A 19558-nucleotide genomic window follows, 5' to 3' on the forward strand; every position below is an offset into this window, starting at 1 on the left:
ACTGCTTACTTACTCTACTTTACTCACTTTAGCTTTTTGCACTGCAAGGAAAGCAAACAAAAAAACAACAACAGAAAGACACAGGCGACACTGTGCTCTACATATTAATAACAACTCAATGAAAGTTTCACTATGCTGAAAGTGAGCACAATAATTTTAAGTAACAATATCGTTAACTAGCAAGCAAATGGAAATGAGATGAAGAAATAGTAGTAAGCAACAACAAATTACAACATTTTTTTCAAACATAAATTGTAACACGGAAATATATGTGTTAAGAAAATATTGCGTCATAAAAACCAAAAATGTAGTCCTACCACCCGGAATTTCATTGCTTCAGTCACCTCCAAGCCAATTACGGGTCTCTTTTCACTACAGATTTTGTGTCAAATATAGAAAGCATGTTGCAAACAACAATACAGGCCATTTTATGACAATGAATGAAACTGCTTACTTACTCTACTTTACCAGCTTTAGCTTTTTGCACTGCAAGGAAAGCAAACAAAAAAACAACAGAAAGACACAGGCGACACTGTGCTCTACAAATTAACAATTCAATGAAAGTTTCACTATGCTGAAAGTGAGCACAATTATTTTAAGTAACAATATAGTTAACTAGCAATCAAATGGAAATTAGATGAAGAAATAGTAGTAAGCAACAACAAATTACAACATTTTTTTCAAACATAAATTGTAACACGGAAATATATGTGTTAAGAAAATATTGCGTCATAAAAAGCAAAAATGTAGTCCTACCAGCCGGAATTTCATTGCTTCAGTCTCCTCCAAGCCAATTACACATCTCTTTTCTCTACAGATTTTGTGTCAAATATAGAAAGCATGTTGCAAACAACAATACAGGTCATTTTATAACAATGAATGAAACTGCTTACTTACTCTACTTTACTAACTTTAGCTTTTTGCACTGCAAGGAAAGCAAACAAAAAAACAACAGAAAGACACAGGCAACACTGTGCTCTACATATTAACAACAACTCAATGAAAGTTTCACTATGCTGAAAGTGAGCACAATTATTTTAAGTAACAATATAGTTAACTAGCAATCAAATGGAAATGAAATGAAGAAATAGTAGTAAGCAACAACAAATTACAACATTTTTTTGAAACATAAATTGTAACACGGAAATATGTGTGTTAAGAAAATATTGCATCATAAAAAGCAAACAGAATGTATGAATAATTTAGAGATCACTCAAATTACTGACCCTCTTACAACGAGCAGCGTTTTTCATACATACAATGAACAGATAAAACACAAAGGGATATTAACTACAAACAAACAAACTTTTCTCTTATCTTATTGCAGGTCCTACTTTTCCTGGAGGGCTTGCATCTGTCAAAGAACAACATACAAAAAACAACAAACGGTTCGGCCCTAAATATTTCCAATCAATCTTTTAAAAACTTAACATTATAGTAATAAGGTAACTGAAAACACTTACAGAGCATTTTCCAAAAATTCCAAAACATAAGAAGAGAAAAGTTCACAACCAACACAAAATATCATCAACAATCTATGCCGTTACTTATCTCCATTATTTTCCATGCTTACGAAACAATCAAATTTAAACATTACATTTAGTACAATCTTCCTCCAAATATCTACAGAAAAAGCATTAAAGCAACTCAATTACACTAAACAGAAATGAAATAATAGGGCTTATCTTAGTGCTTTTGTCCTATCCAGACCTCTTTATGTCATCACATCTGCCAATGACAGAAACATACAAACATATGCATGCACAGTAAAAGGACGTCATTTCTACAAACAAGAAACGACTTAATTTTTACATTCACACGTTACCCCCACACAGACCTGTTCAAATGATATTTTCTTTACCTTCATGTGTGGAAACAAATGACCTACTTCGTAACTTGCATAGACGCTATCTTCAATCTGACACACGTATCAAGACGATTTCCAATTTCATCATCTAAATATCACGTGAGAAACAAACAAAGCCCATTTTCCAAACCTCTGCCCATAAAATTACTCAAAAAGCTACCATACCATTTTCATTTTAGATTCCCTACATTGCAAGTAAGTATATAAATGTAGCCAAACAGATCTGCAATTATTAATTTCAATAGTCATCACAAGGGAACATTCTTACACACTTCATATCAAAACTCAAAAATACCAGAGCTGAAGGGAAAAAACACTCAGCGTTAAATCAGTTGCACAGGTAAACACGACAAATATCTTGAGATGTTAACAGACAGGAAATGGGGGAAAAAAGAACTGATTTCTTACATATTGTATTTCCTTCCAACATTCGTCATGTCTGTCAATGAATAAAATACTCAGAAACATACACACACACATTATAGCTATTAGTTTCAACTAAATACAATGAAGTTCACTTATCTGAACGACACTAGGATTCTTCATGTCATCGTTGTATCTGCCAAAGATGGAGACTCAGAAACATGCTAATGGCAAAACTAGTAAACAATAGCACTTTTGATTTAGGAAAAAAAGTCTTTTGCTTTCATGTAAAATTTGCTTCTATCAACACATAATAAAGTGGCTTTGAAATTGAGTGAATATGCAAACATGCACATACACGAAGTACTTTTGTCTTCGTGAAAGAGAAGCACACTTATTCTCAATTTTTTTATTTCACTTTAAATATATGTTAAAATATTTTCTTTAGGGAAATTTAAATGGTTAATTATTACCCGGGTACACTTTTCCACTGCAAGTAAAGCAAAAAAGCAATGAGAGAAAACGGATCAGTGTGCCATACAAATTACCATCTGATTTGTAATATCAATTCAATTTCACTAACATTCTACATTAGCACATATCATAGAACCTTGTAAAGGTTCAGCACATGATAAAAACATTTCATATCTATTCCTGTATTTCTACATTAATAACTTTCCTCGAATACTTTATCGCCTCTATCTAGTTTCTGTCCAAAAATGCTGTTATCACTACCTTTTGTGAAACAAACATATTTATGAAAAATCTACATGCCATATTGTGAAATCTTACTGTATTTACTTTCATTATTCAACAGTCCCTATTTGCCATCTACCTAGTTGTATTTCAGGTATTATAGTAACTTTCCCTTCACACTGATGTTAACTGTACTGCAAAACTATGTGAGGAAAGCACAAACTTGTATTGACAAATACAAGTTATTTAGACCTTACCCCAACCTGTGAATATCTTTGGGAAATACATTAAAATTGGCAACTAAATTCCTAAATACATCTTTACTACTACTCTATAGGTAACTGTCCCTGCAGCCATTATAGACCCATGACGCTATTTTTATAAAACTAAACATCAGATTCTTGCACAAAACTATGGTGAATTTTATTACTGTTGCAAACAACCATTTGTAAGTAGAATTAATGTAAAATGTAAAAGGTTTCATCTAGAAGATGACGCCTGCTTACCTGAGACACAAAACTGGCCTTCTCATTTTATCTGCCAATGATAAACTAATACAAACATGCCTCTCACATTTACTTAGAAACAACCAAAATCCAAGCTGGCCACGAGTTGTATTGTTTGATAGGACCTGACAGATCAAATTATTATATCATACTCAAATGTTGGCTCTGGCATACTTTATCAAGTATAATGTCTTCTTTCTTTCATTGCACCAAGTAGCCATTTCGCTTGCAAAATTTTAAATCACAAAATATAAAGCATGTAACAAGCACACACTGGCATGGAATGCAGAATGGCTGTTAAATGAACTTTGTAACCATTCAGCAATAACAAATATCACCAAATTATTTCATGAGAACAATTTTCATTCACATATACAACTCCACATTATGAAAAAAGAAGCAAAAGTGTTCTATAAAAGCTGAAGTTCCCTGCTTGTCATTTTCAACTTCATTCTCTGTCTCAAAACATCTTCCATTAGGTCTAGAGAAACAAATGCATTCGCCATTAGTTGGCATAAAATTGTCTTTGTGCTAAGACCATATTTGTATAAAGAATGACTTACACTCAACGCAGAGAGATTAAATGAATTAACCTCTAATCTGATAGGTAGACAGGCTCTTTACTTCCAGTCAATGTTCATCTCCACTGCCAATGTACAAACAAAAGCAAACAACTTTGAATTTAATCCCAAATATATCAAATGGTAAAAAGCTTTCATATAGTGCAGAATTTTTTCCAACTGTCTTGTTAACTGGTTTTTCAACTTCTCATGAAACAGAATACTATAGAACAGTATTCTAATGAAATTGTATGTATTTATTTTTATAGTAACAGAAATATCACAACATACTGAATGTCCTTAATAGTTTCTGAATATACTCACTGTTGAATCAGCAGGATGCTATCATGCAATATCAAGGAAACCAATATTTCTGGCTTCCTTTTGTGTGTGACCTCTCCACTAATTTGCTTCAGATTTTTCTCCAGTGCTGCTCCTTTACTTTAGAACTCTTTTGACTGTTGTTTAAATGATTACTAGCATGTTGCATCAGGAAGGGACTTCACACAAAATGTCTTAGTAAACAGCATAAATTACTAAAACTGTTAGAAATTCAATACTTTTTGATTTTTTTTTTAATGTAAAATGTAAAACTTCCAATTCAGTATAATGAAATCATTTAGTAACCATTCCTACTTAACTACACTGCATGGTTCCATTTTGAAAATCTATAACTTGCAGATTTTGAAAACTCACTAAGCAAGCATTCGAACATTCTCAAGTCACCATTAAAGATCTTAAATATTTTTATATGGACATGTCTTTTACAAAATGTATCACAGAAAATTATGGAGCTGCTCTTCATCTGATACAAATTGCTATCAGATTTTTTTTTTGTTATACTATAGGAAGAACACTGGCCATCATTACCTTTTCATCTCATCCAGACTGCAATTGATGTTCACTCTGAACACTTTTTGTAGATGTTTTTAGGAAAGCTATAACGTGTTCAGTGTGATGTCAGTTAAAAACAATGGAACCAGTTAACTAGTCAAGCAGAAACACAACTGAGATGGTGGTTGAAGCCTGATAGATCCTTATTAATCACACCGATGTAGGGTGTGCAGCAGAGTAGTATAAGTAATTGAGATTAGACAATGTACCTGAGCAAAATTCATCCAAATTTCTTAATGCCCGACTAAAATAATATTTTGTTTCCAATTCAAATTCTGAATGCCTTTCTGAAATGATTTGCTCCAATGTATCTTCTAACATCTTGACTTGATTTTCACCAATTTACCATGTAGTTCATTTGCTCACCTGAAATAAAATTTTTTCCAGCAGTTGCAAGTTTGTATGAAGAAACAAAATTTCATCACACCATACCTTTCAGTATCTAAAAATACATTGTCAACAAAATATTCCACAGATTTTAACAGACTCAAAATGGGAATAAAAGGGAAAGCCTTGATATATTTGTACCTTGTTTGTATGATGTGCAAACTATGCATATTGATTGCATTCTGATCAACATTTGAAACTAGTATCCAGTTTCCCCTACAGACTTTCTTTGCTGTACCATTGCTAGAGCATTATTTTAACTTGCTAGTTCCTTAAGTTTAATTTACTGTGAAATAATAGATCAAATTTCCATTGCATATATTAACAGCTGTAGTAATCATTAGATTATGATCTGTATCACATACCATGTCAAATACATCTGATCAAGTTAAGATGATTTATGCTGTATCTCTAACAGTTTCAGAACATGAAAAGATAGATCATATATTGCCTTTTGGTCAAATTAAAAATTCAGTTTCTGTAAGCTCTATTTGCCAGTTCTATAGGTATATTCACTGTGTAGTGAATTTCAATGCATATAATCATTATAGCACAGATACTATGTCAATATTCAACCCTTTTGTTATGAAATTCCTGTTGAAAATAATACACTGCGTTTGTTTTAATTCTGATAATCATGAAAGATTTAGTAATATAACTATCATTATTAGACTAGAGTTTGGAACATTAACATGAAATTATAAAAAGGTTTTAATTTAGTTCACTTTAAAATAGGAAGTTTGTATCATAGAGTTAAGGCTGGTCTCGGGCAGTTCGGTTTCAAAAGAGTAAAAAATCAAGATTTTCAAATCACAAGTGAAGCTGTGTGAAAATTTGTAAAAAAACTTAACACAATCTTTCTATGCTAGTTAGTTAAGTAATTAAAAATACAAAAACACACTTTAGGAAAATCATTTCACACGTTTGTTCCTTGGTGAACATTTCTGGTTTCTCTTAAAACCTTTTAGCTAAAATGAATCTGTTAGCAAAAAGGAACAAAAATTTTGTGATACGTTTCCTTTAAACTGTAAAGTACAATTTATCTACATCTGAATAAAATTGCGGCCAAAATATTAAACCTATAATCAGTTTCCATTGATGCCTCTTTCAACTAAAAAGTATATTCTACATATCAGTGTAGTTGTTGCAGAGAATCAAGAATGTAGAAACATGATCAAAAAAGAAAAAAAAAAAAAAAAAAAAAAAAAAAAGGAGCAAGAAAACACCATGCTATAATTTAGATATGGAATGTTCAACATAAATGAAGACTCAACTGAAATAAAATTATATTGAAATGCAAAACCAGTTACATTTTATAGCTATTTATCTTTCCTGTTTAAATCTTACTGGGTGTGCATATAACATCAGAATTTTTTTTTCAGCACTTACATGTCAAACGTTACTTCCATCTATCAAATAGCATCCAATTTAAGATGAACATCAAACCATTATCAATTCAAAAGATCATTTTCTTTTGTAATGAATTTAAGGAACAATAAGAATATAATTATGCAAGACAATGCCAATTAAAAAGGCAAGAGTCCTACCTTTGTCAAATTTTGGGGTTGATCCAGGGAAACCATATCTCTTAGCCAAAGAATCCAAACCTCAAATGCAATGAAATCATATTATGCAATAACATCTAGAATATATTGAACTGAATTTTTTTAAGGGAAAGAAAATGCAGTATCATTGTAAGTGTTTAAACTATTTTAAAATATGGAGATTCAGCTGATAGATATCCCCACTTTACTAATCTTCTTTCCTATCATGTCAAATTCAAAGATGTACATAAAAAGTTCAATAGGTTTAATCTAATTTCAGTTTCAGCCTAATTGATTTTTATTAGTTACCTAAATAACTTTTTTTTTAATTCATGAAATAAAGGGACTCAAGATTATTGACATAATACAGGAATGGTTGGGAAGATTCCTCTAAAACTCCAGCTACCAAATACAGGGTGGACTTGAATATGTAAAGTGCATAGCTACAGATTTTGCATCAAATGAATTTAGAGGTATACTTGAAAACCTGTTCAGGTTATCATAGCATAGGTGACTATTAAAGCAATAAATGATATTTAGGAACAATTTTCATGTCTTATCAATCTTTTGAGTCAAGACTGATGTCAGAAACTTCAACTCTGCTCCAACTAGATTGCTTGCAATATTTAAATGTAAAGTAAGGTTTAGAGCAAACCATTTTCTCTTCTTTTCACAGGTGAATTGCATTTGATGAGTTAAGAATCTTAACACTTAGTGTTTTAAAAATGTTTCATATGAGAAATTGGTATATCTTGTCCAGTCACTTAATTCCAAATTATTAATGTGCCAATTCAAAATTGCGATTATTTAAGAGCCTCAGTTTGTCGAATTAGCTTCATAATATAATTACACTAAATTCTAAAAATAATTCTATTTAAAAATATGTTTTGGCTGAATGTAAAAATTGTTTACCAATACTCTTCAAAATTGATAAATTTCAGAGCTTAACTACAGATTTCTGAAAATGAATGCACATGACATGAATTGAAGAAGTATTTAGGCTCAAGAGATGTGAAAATACAATATAAGGTAAGCAAATAGAAAAAATTAGGTTCCTAATGGTAGCATCTTCAAACCTAATGCAAACTTGCCCTATAATAAATATCCTGCACATCTCTACATTGCAATTCCTGGTAGTTTCTAAAAAGTGTAAATGTCAGATTTACTAACAAGTCTAATTTCATGTGTTTCAGCAAAGAAGAAGCAAGTTCAATTCCAGTTTTTACCTTATGTAAGCTTTTGATGTGTCACTTGATGAAATGTGAAGATCACTGAAGAGCATAATTTGCTCTTTAGGGTTGGTCCTTCAATAAAGATGACATTTTTGAAATTATAAAAAAAAAAAAAAAGCTGAAAGAAAAACTTAAGCAGATAGTTACCCCACCCCATTGGTTTTAGTGTCATATCATTAAAGTGATAATTACAAATAAAACGTGGGTGCAGGTATAACTGTGGTGCGAGTCCTCTTCAAAACCACATGGTTCCAGGTTCAATTTCATTCCTACCCAATTCTTACAGTCTGTGTGTATTAGTGTGCTATAAAAATTTCTCTAGTAATATCTTATTACACCCAAGGGGATACATATTTCCTTGCATTGAATTATCAAAGCAATGGTGTCAATATAATGAATAATAAAACAATAAAGGCAGTGTCCTAATATTACAGCAGCCCAATGATTAAGTATAAAAGCCACAAAATGTGATCTACTAGCTAAATCCCCATATAATCAATCACATCCAACTCAATACAACCATTTATCACAAGTCAATCATGCTCATCCAAGACATCACAAGGATGTGAAACTACTTTGCTACACTCAATTCTAATATGTAATCTTTTAGGTGCCACAGGTCAAACACTAATACTTACCGTTTACTGGTCCAGAGAACAGCACATATTTTCATAGTAGGGTCAATATTCAGTAAGCCTTCTACCTGAAGAGGTATTGAGTTAGGAATCAGTTATCCAACCCATGCATGAACACCCTTCCCAAACAATTGCAAATCCAGAACAGAATTATGTAATATCACTGTATGCACAAGTCATTAAGTCTTAAGAATTTTAAAACCTTGTATCTCAAGGTCTCAAATATGATTTATGTACATTGTGGTAGAAAGCTTCGTTTGCAAAAAAAAAAATGAAAAGCAATACAAAATAGATTTTAAATCAGGATTAAGTTCTCAGAACCCACTGAAAGTGTTTACCTCATCAAGACATCAGAGTGTAATTACAAATGAATGTCAATTATTCAAATACATCAATAATTAGGTTTTCATATCCTCACCACCACAAACAAAAGTTTGAAAATGATGTAAGGTTGTAAATTACTAAGTAAAATTGCGTTCTTTTATTTGCTGTTCACTATTTTTTTATTGCTACACTTTCAAGTCAATACCACAAATGTTACTTTGGATTAAATCTTATCTTGGAAAAAGGAAGAAAAATGCTAATGTGAAACAAAAACAAAATCAGAAGTAACAACAAAAGGGAACTGCCCATTTGTAAGACAATGATCACAGGTACCTGGACTTGTGTTCAATCAGATGGTGGAAATTACTCAAGATTTAGGATATGATGCTTAGCTAAAAAAAGAAATGCAACACAGAACTAGCAATTTCTCGCACCGTATGAGTAAGATATAAGAATTTTAAAATCAGTAATCGAAACCATTTAACATCTAATTTTGTTCTATGCATATAAATTTAAATGAGCAAGATCGTTACCAGCGTCGCCTTCCTAGCACATGAAGACATTCAAGCGAGGTCGTTACCAGTGCCGCTGAACTGGCTCCTGTGCAGGTGGCACGTAAAAGCACCGACTATATTCTCAGAGTGGTTGGCGTTAGGAAGGGCATCCAGCTGTAGAAACTGCCAAATCAGACTGGAGCCTGGTGTAGCCATCTGGTTCGCCAGTCCTCAGTCAAATCGTCCAACCTATGCTAGCATGGAAGGCAGACGTTAAACGATGATGATTGACTTCCATTTTTCTTCTGACTTTGTTATTACTACCCGTTTCAAATCTTACTTTACCTTAACATTAGATTTAACACACCTGTAAGCTATACTAACAGCATGGTAGGAATGTTTTAATACATCTCATTGGTTGCCGAATGAATGTCAAATCAGAGGCGACAGTGGTTCAGTCAACCATCTTAGCTTGATAGAAAAATTGAAGTGGCAGAAATCACCGAATTTTATCACATTTACCTCCCCTTGATTTGGAGAAGTGACCCCGATATTACAATAGATTTACATCCATTATTTGAGGTAAGGATGTGAAGCCTTCTTGCGTCGAGTTGAATAATTAGATATCATTTGTAATAACACCCACTTTTCACCTCAGAGAATACACTTTCATAGGGTCCTGGAAGATAATAGTGCTGCCTGACTTTGAACATGATGGTTCAAACAAAAATTTCCAAGATTAAAACTCACGTATATTTATAAGACAATTGGAAATAAAATAATCACGATTTGAATACACAATTTCACTCATTGTTGCTTGCTTTCATGTAGATGAGTGTGATAGTTAAAAAAAATAACTCAAAAGTTTTAGAAAAAAAATTCTAAATTTTCTAGGATGTGTATTATTCCAACTTACTTTATTTACGAGAAGTCTCATTACTTAGAATGAGGAAAAGTCCAATCTGTTGAAAACAATCACTTAATCGAAATCTTTAGAATTACCAAAAATAAGTTCTGAGCAATATTAGTGGGAACGTAAATAGGACAGTTTTTCTCAGTATTGGTTAACCAGTAATCAGTGCTTAACCGTTGTCACGAATTTCCCGAGAAATTTCTATCAGTAATTAAAAAGGGGAAGGCAATGGCAAACCACCCCAATATCCTTGAAAAGAAAAAACTGAGGAAGCCGGAATGAAGTAATGTTATGACTTCATCCTTAATCGGGAAGACGTGTCATCAACATGTCATAAAAAGCGCAAGTACGATTCAAGACGAAGAATTAAAAACTTGGCTTTGTCACTTGGGTATAAATTGAATATACTAAATTGTATACTAGGCTTGTTATACGTGAGTATGTCATTTATTAAAAACTGCCAAATATTCATGAGCGTGACTGAATGGAAAAAGTTTGTTAAAGTGAAAACATTCCAAGATCCTATCACAATTTGGCTTTCACACGTTATATTTTACAGGCGGATCTCGGTGATAGGTACTCATCAGTAGAGTACTTGCGCTTCAAATTAAAAATTTCAGAAAGTTCTTTTTGATAGCCTCGTATTAGTGCTTTTATGATATTCAAAAAGATGTTTACAAAAATATACTCCCACTGTAAGTTTAGTCACAAGCAACAAGTACTGAAATTTCATGTAAACCAGAAACGAGACAAACCTTGGCAATCTCCCATAGGCACTAAAACGAGTTATCACGCTAAACTTTAAAATAGATTCAAAGAAAATACATGCCTGAAAAATAGTCTCAGAAACATGCTAATAGTTTTCACGGTCATTACTGTATATCACCGCGAGTATCAACATTTAACTATCTCCTGAAATATGTGTGAATATCTCCGTTAACAAAAAATACTCTGAAGTGAGGAAAACCAGACGGTCCCATTCTTTCGATATAGCTACCTTTATCTGTCACGGGCGGAAGTCTTTCCTTCCCAGCTGTTTTGATGGTATTTCGTAAAATTAAAACAGCTGGGAAGGAATGACAAAATATCTACATCGAAAGATTGCCTTTTTGGCATTTCATTTCTCCCATTATATTTTCCAACAGCCGGATCCTACCAACCTAGTCATTCTCTCGGGTCTCAGTTGCTAAAAAGTGTGTTTGAAAGGCAGATTGCCATCTTTCCTGCACAAGCTGCTATTCCACCAGCACACCAAATGGGTCACTATAAAGATCTGCACCCGTGAAGAAAAAAATAAAATAAACCAGCCTGCTGGGCGTTAACAAGTATATACCGAAAATCATGACGGAAAAATCTTATCTTGTGAATTTTCCGAAAGTCTTCCCCACCCCCTCGGGTCGTTAGCGCAAATTTTTTTCATAGTCGTTTTCTACACTTCTTTTAACACCCAGCAGGCTGGGTTTTTTTTTTTTCTCTTCACGAGCGAAAATCTTTATATTGACCAAATAAACATGGAGCCAGTTCTTTGACAAATACTTTACACTGTCATAAACCATGTGTTTATTTACATCACATCGGCATTTTCCGTAAAGTGTTGGAGGGAAAGAGGAAAACGACGTCGTAAGATTGCTTGATTTCTTTTCAAGTTGGTATGTGTGTAATTTTTTTTTTTTTTTTTAACCGTTACATTTGCCTTCTCGACTGGTTGATATTGACGCGCCTCACGCCCCCTTGAAATAGATTTTCCCCACAAATTGCTTTATAATCGTAATGTATGCTGTTTGAAGAGTATTTCTATAAAATTTCATTGAAAAAAAAAACGCATTTTTTCATATTCGTTTCCCACACATTGTTTTACATTCATTCCAGTAATTTTTTTTTTTTGGGGGGGGTCATTTCTGGGTCTATTTTAAACTCAGTTAATAAGGAATCAAAAGTTTCTATTAAAATGATACACGTGATGTACAGTAATGCCATGTTTTCAAGACCAAATCGAAAAAAAGGAGACCGAATTTTTTTGTAATTTTTGTGGTTATATTTAATACACATTTTACAATAAACTTACAAATGAATGCCATGAAAAAAGCTATTGATGGGGATTCAGAAACAAAATATCTTATAATTACCTCCATATCGAACTTTAGGATCCTTTAGGAACACAAAGGCTTCTTACTACAAAGCGATAGCAACTTGGAAAATTGCTACTAGCTGAAACAATGTTTACACAAAAACGTATACACCAATTAATAGAGTTGAAAAATTTAAAATAAAAACGAATGTGTTATAATTTTAAACGTATTCAACTTCTCTGCTGTTCCCGACAAACGAAACAGCATGGCTCTACATGCCTCAACTAGACAAAATAACGAAACCAGCACTGAAGTTGTGTAGCTGGGATAGACTTAAAACCAAGTTAGCAACAATCAACTGTAGAAAAATTAATTTACCAAAGGGGATTATCTTGTTTTTTTTTTAATGTCAATTTCTGAAAAGGCAATGAAAAGCCAACCTTTAAATCCAGTAGGATATCTGTATGCAGGAATCTGGGTCAGGCAAAACGATGTATATAATTAGGAATTTAGTCCAGTCATTAACTGAAAAGAAAGGTTATAAAAGTGTGGCAAATAATCATGTTTGGTAGTCTAATTTGCTAATCCTAAGCATTAAAAAGTAATGCGGGGTTTTCTTCCCCACCTTTTTTTTTGGTTACAAGTGAATAAGTTATGCAAATATAAATTTAACGTTATCTCACAATTCTTTTTAATTGTAATAATGAGGCAATGAAAAGCCAACCTTAGCGTCCTTTTTTTCTTTTTATATGTATATATTATTCCCTACATGACGACAAAACCAAGACAGCAAACTGGCAAGAATTTCTATTTCAGCCGTTGAACTGTGAAAAGAAAATTTAACAGCGAGGAACCAAGAAAGTTATTTTTATTTTAAGAACTTAAGAGCAAGAAATTTCAAAATTTTATTTAATTCTTATACGTAAACAAAACTAAATATTAAGTGGTTACTTATAGGGTCAACTACTTGACTTCGCTTACCCAGAAGAAAGAAACCCACAAGTAGTTTGCAATTTCAGTTGAGAGCATAATCAAATTTCTTCGGTTTTCAAGATGGCGCAGACTACATCAGCATAATCCGCTAGATAAGAAATAAAAACTGTGAAGAAGTGAGTAAAGCTTTAAAAAACAATCAAAACAAAGCTAATTTTAAGAACAAAGTGTTTTATTAAAGTTAATAGATCAGAATACATTTTTGTCTTACCAGACAGTGAAAATAGCAAACCAAATTTACGATAAAATTTTCCGAGCATCCATTCAGAATGAGCAATTTCTCCAAACTGTGCGTCACAATAAGAATTTCTTATTACTACGAGACTGATCACTGAGATCATGCGCATAATATAGTTCCCCTTAAAAAGCAATTTTATTCAGACTTAATTATATAGTATAGTATAAAATAATTCAAAATATAATAAATAATGTAATATGAGTATTTCTTGAGTTTTAGTATTAAATAATATACTTTGTAAGTATAAAATATTACTGGCGGAAGATTATATTTAAACTGGTGATGTACGGTCGACCAAAATCCGCATGACGGAAATAGTCACACTATGCCAAGCTGCTATTTCCTTATAAGGACATATAGAAATACATTTCTAAAGGTCATGGGTTACAGTGTGACGCAATTATACTTCACAAACAATCGCTTCCATCCCAGTTTCGATTCTTGGTGTTGCTATTTTGTTTAAATCTATTGAAGTTAGTAATATATATATATATATATATATATTGTGTGTGTGTATCTTTTAAACAGACAAACTTTAAACTAAAATTAAACAAACAATCGACTAGTTAGATGGATATTTAACCAATTTAATAATAAAGGAGTGGAATTAAACCAGTGCGTGTGTTAATATTGGCATAATGAATTTCCCTAGACACAACAAAATTTAAACTAAAAATTTTACCATCTACCATCAGCAAAGTCACGGGTGTCGGACTAGTACAATATAATTCGTTTATTATAGCGTAATATTAAAAAATATGATTGTCATCAGAATTATGTATATTCATATTGATGACGGTAAATGGCATTTTTGAAACGTCATTCACCCTTACCTTCCCATTAAATTTAAATCCTTTGTGCCTCTGTAATAAAATTATTAATTGAAGTTATTTGTTGCTATATGCTTTTCAAAATAAACCCAATTCTTATTTATTAAGTTACTTTCTGGTTTTATATTTTCTACGTCTTTATGGTACATTCGTCTTAAAAAAGTATTACTTGAAACCAGAGTTCTGCGTAATCTAGAAATGGGTGTATAATTAAATTGGGTATGGCAGCAATTAAAACTGATAATTTTCTACCGCCAGTGCAAAAATTATAATAATAAATTGTATTTTCTTTAATCATCCAAAAGTTAATTATTAAAATTAGTTCTCTTTGTAACCTGATATACAAAATGGCAATTACGACGTGGGTGTATATTTCAGAACACAACTAAATAAATCAAAGCATTACATTTTTTATAACAACGTATAGTATATTTTACTGTATAATTTATACAAACTGCTAACTACCAACGGGAGTGTGAAACAATAAATCGACGAAATAAAAAATTCGATATTTATTTTCGTGATGTATTGTTTTCTGTTATATTTTGGTAAGTCATTTAAAAAAGTAGATCAAATATAATTAATACTATTAATACTTTATGATGAAAGTTGAATGTTTATATATTTTACTATTTAAAAGTTCAAATACAGAAAATAAAAATTGAAAAACTCATCCTTGTAATATTTTTTTTATGAATGTTAGTTATAGAATATACTCCGGTGTGAGAATTCACGAAATAACGTCCTCTAAACTATGTAACCTGTGATTGTGTTGGCAGTAGTTTTCCGTCAATATCTAATATAATAAATCTACACGAACAAAATAGTGTAATCAGAAAAAAGACGATTACTTCAAGCTAAGTTACACATAGTGCAGATTATAATAAAAATGTTAGCTACAAAACATCAAAGATCAGTGTAAATGCAACAGTTACTGTTGGGACTGCCATTTTAGAGAAAATTATGTAGAATCTCGAAAATATGTCAGATGTCTTAACTCTATATTAAAATGAAAAATGAAATTAAACATTTGATTTATAGAGGAACAGAAGATATAAGGTTACTATGCTATGTTACATGGGAATCAATTTCAATATAAATCGATGATATTTACATGGAACTATTTTTATGTTTTTATTTTCTCTAGGTAAAAGTCTATGTTTATAGATGTCTATTAAATCAAGAGCATACCTACACAAGTATGCCCCACCCCATGGAACTCTTTTCCTTCATAACTTTCGGGAAAATCCCTATTTTTTAATGAAATTTTCTACAAATATCTAGATTGTGACTATAACGGTATTTGATGGGTTTTGTTTTTATTTTAAATAATTGGTGATAGTATCGCGCACATGTAGACACACATTACATATTTTTTTTTAAATTTCAATTTCCATTTTATTCCGATGTCAGTATGACTGAGTGTGCACCTAACAATTTTTTTTCTTTTCTTTTTTCTCATAAAACTTCGATACATTTCTATTCGACACCATCTAAAGGGTATTTATGAAAAATTTCATTTAAAAATACTTATTTTTCTACAAGTTATGAGGAAACAAGTTTGACTCGTGTGAATGTTCTGCAACTCCTCATCTCCCCGCCATCCGTAAAATTCTTCACAACAATTTCCGTTATAATCGAAATTTACGCCACCGGAGAGGTGTGTAGTAAATTTCATGAAGAAAAATATCTATTTTTCCTGAAAGTTATGAAGAAACAAAGTCAGGAGCATACATAAATGTATTCCAATTGACCTGATTTTAGTTACAGATGTTTGACACCTTTAGTTGACATTGACCCTTCAATATTCTAGTTGAAGAACATATTATTCTAATATCTTATAATAAGATCATCATCATCTAACGTCTGTTTCCCATGGGTTAAACGCTTTGACTGGAACTGGTAAGCTGGAGAGATGCACTAGGTTCCAGTCTGATTTTTGGCTTGGTTTCTATAACTGAATGACCTTCCTAACGCCAACCACTCCGAGAATATAGTGGGCGCTTTTTACGCGTCACCAGCATGGTTGCTTTTATGTGTCACTGGCATGGGTGCTTTTACGTGTCACGGGCATAGGTGCTGTTATTTGTCACGGGCAAGGGTGCTTTTACGTGTCACTGGCACGGGTGCTCTTACATGTCACTGGCACAGGTGCTCTTACGTCTCACTGACACGAGTACTTTTATGTGTCACTATACAAATGTTGTTACATGTCACAGATACCAGGCACAACTCCAATTTCACTTGGTTTGAAGAGTGTTCTCAAGCACAGCAAATCAACAAAAGTCACAATCACTTGTCATCCCTTCCATGAGACCCAACATTTGAAGGTCATGCTTCACCACCTCGTCGCATTCCTATATCTTCCTGGGTGTACCTCTTCCACAGGTACCCTCCACAGTTAGAGATTGGTACTTCTTTATGCAGCTGTCCTCATCCATATGCATCACATGATCATACAAGTGCAATTGACTCTCTTGCACACCACATCTGATGTGTCTTATGCCCAATTTTTCTCTCAAGATGCTTACACTCAGTCGTACATGCACACTAGCATTGCACAATCAGTGAAGCATGCTAGCTTCATTTCTTACAAGCCTTTGCATGTCCTCTACAGTCACAGCTCGTGTTTCACTGCCATATAGTATGGCTGTCTACACACATGCATCATACAATCTGCCTTTCACTCTAAGGGAGAGCCCTTTGTTACCAACAAAGGTAGAAGCTCTCTGGATTCTGCTCAGCCAATACTTATTCTAACAGCTACACTCTCAGAGCATCCACCTCTACTGTTTACTTGGTCACCTAGATAACAAAAGCTATCAACTACTTCTAGGTATCCCTGCCAGGCACTTAATGGAGTCTATTTTCTGCATATTTCTAGTGTTTATTGTACCTGTGCATCTGCCACACACAAAGACTAGTTTCCCTGTTAACCTTCTGATATTGCTGCACCTTTTGTGTCCATAGCTTGCACTATCTGTACCTCATAGAGTTTCTACCTACACCTTTTCTACATATCAAGCAGGACCATCTACATGAAGGGATTTGTGATTTGTCTGCTTTCCTTTGCTAAATTAACTCTAAGATTGATTCCAGACCTTGCTTCCAGAACTTGTTTCCAGACCTGAAATTTTTTCTGTACTTCTGGTAGTGATTCAGCTGTAAGAACAAGATCAGCATAGAAGAGCTCCCAGGGGCAGCCTGACTTAAATTCCTGTTATTGCCTGGAGGACTATGATGGACAAGAGAGGGATGAGGATCTACTTGTACACTAAATTCCTCACTATACTCATTGCTAATCCTCACCTTACTGACAGCGTCCCTGTACATGGCTTATACACCTCTCACCAGCCACTCCTCTATCTCTAGTTTCCACAATGAACACCAGATAAGGGAGCAGAGGACCCTGTCAAAGGCTTTCCCCATGTCAACAAAAGCCAGATACAGAGGTTTATTTTGGCTAGATACTTTTCCTGTAGCTGCCTTACCTGGAATATAGCATCAGTAGTGCTTCTCCCTGGCACAAAAGCATGTAAAGAACGACTGTGCGAACCAAAGGAGAATGACAACGTGCGGGAGAAGGCTCCTTTTAATGCGTCGCACGGTCAACACAAAACATGTAGTATAACATAAGAGGGCTTGCAATGTGAGACACGAGCGAGTGCCAGCAAGGATCGAGAGAATGAGAGACAACCATTAGTTATATATAAAGAGTAGGTTTATTAAGGTAGTCAACTGTGTGTGCGTGCATGCGGCAACATAAACAATACATGACAGGCCTTCATATGAACAATAGTATGTATACAATAATGTGTGTGTGTGTGTGTGCATGAGAAATACAGCATAGAATAAGTGTCTGTAACAGGTTCTTTCTTTTGCACCAGCTTTCATTCTTCTTCCAACATCATTCTCTTGTTCAAAAAGGGTGATTGCACATCACCTGTCAACTACCATCCAGTCAGTCTTATTAGCTGCATCACCAATCTGATGAAGTCCTGTGTCAGAGTAACACTCTGAAACTTCTGGAGCTCTCAGTCTTGTTCAACCATCACAATTTGGATTTATCCCTAATTCCAGCTGTTGTAGACATTTCTTCAAGTTTCTTGAAGACACCACCCAAATCACTGATGGTGATTCACGGGTGGATGTTATCTATCCTGACTTTCCCAAAGCCTTTAATTGTGTGCCACAGAATTTCCTTCTCTTGCAGGAAACCATCAAGGTGCGTGAAAAAGTGGTAGTTGGTAGGAGAAAGGTTTAGGGAATAAACTGGGTGGGGAAGAACTTCGTAGCCAAGTTCCCTTAACTTCTGGAGCATCATTAGTGAAATGTGTGGTTGAGCATTGTCATGGAGACTGATTGGCCCTCTTCTGTTGACCAATCTGGGACAGGAGTAGCAGTTTTACATTCATTTTGGCAATTTCATGGCAATATGCTTCTGCAGTAACGGTTTTTCTGGGTTTTAAGAAGTTATAGTGGATGAATCTAGCAGTACACCACCAAACAGTTACCATAACCTTCTTTTTGAAGAGCTCAGGTTTAGAGGTTTCAGTGCTTCATTTTGGTCCAACCACTGCAAAGAACATTTTTTATTATTGTACAGAATCCACTTTTCATCACAAGTTACAATACGGTCAAGAAATGGATTGGTCTGGTTACAGAGAAGAAACAAGGAGCAAATTTCATATCTCTTTTACTTGTTTCAGTCATTTGACTGCGGCCATGCTGGAGCACCGCCTTTAGTCGAGCAAATCGACCCCAGAACTTATTCTTTGTAAGCCTAGTTCTTATTCTATCGGTCTCTTTTGCCGAACTGCTAAGTTATGGGGACGTAAACACACCAGCATTGGTTGTCAAGCGATGTTTGGGGGACAAACACAGACACACAAACACACATATATATATATATATATATATATATACATATATATGATGGGCTTCTTTCAGTTTCCGTCTAACAAATCCACTCACAAGGCTTTGGTCAGCTCAAGGCTATAGTAGAAGACACTT

At 33.6% G+C, this 19558-nt stretch overlaps 1 long non-coding RNA gene across 1 annotated transcript; it reads right to left on the reverse strand.

Moving 5' to 3' along the window:
* Positions 1-656: 656 nt before the first annotated feature.
* On the reverse strand, positions 657-16989 carry LOC106883304 (uncharacterized). The gene is made up of 2 exons (XR_008263911.1): positions 6821-16989; positions 657-5252 (listed from the first exon to the last, which is right to left on the reverse strand). It is a non-coding gene; the product is annotated as an uncharacterized LOC106883304 (long non-coding RNA).
* Positions 16990-19558: the final 2569 nt, after the last annotated feature.

The sequence above is a fragment of the Octopus bimaculoides genome, chromosome 1 (genome assembly GCF_001194135.2).
Source record: "Octopus bimaculoides isolate UCB-OBI-ISO-001 chromosome 1, ASM119413v2, whole genome shotgun sequence".
NCBI classification, from domain to species: Eukaryota; Metazoa; Mollusca; class Cephalopoda; order Octopoda; family Octopodidae; genus Octopus; species Octopus bimaculoides.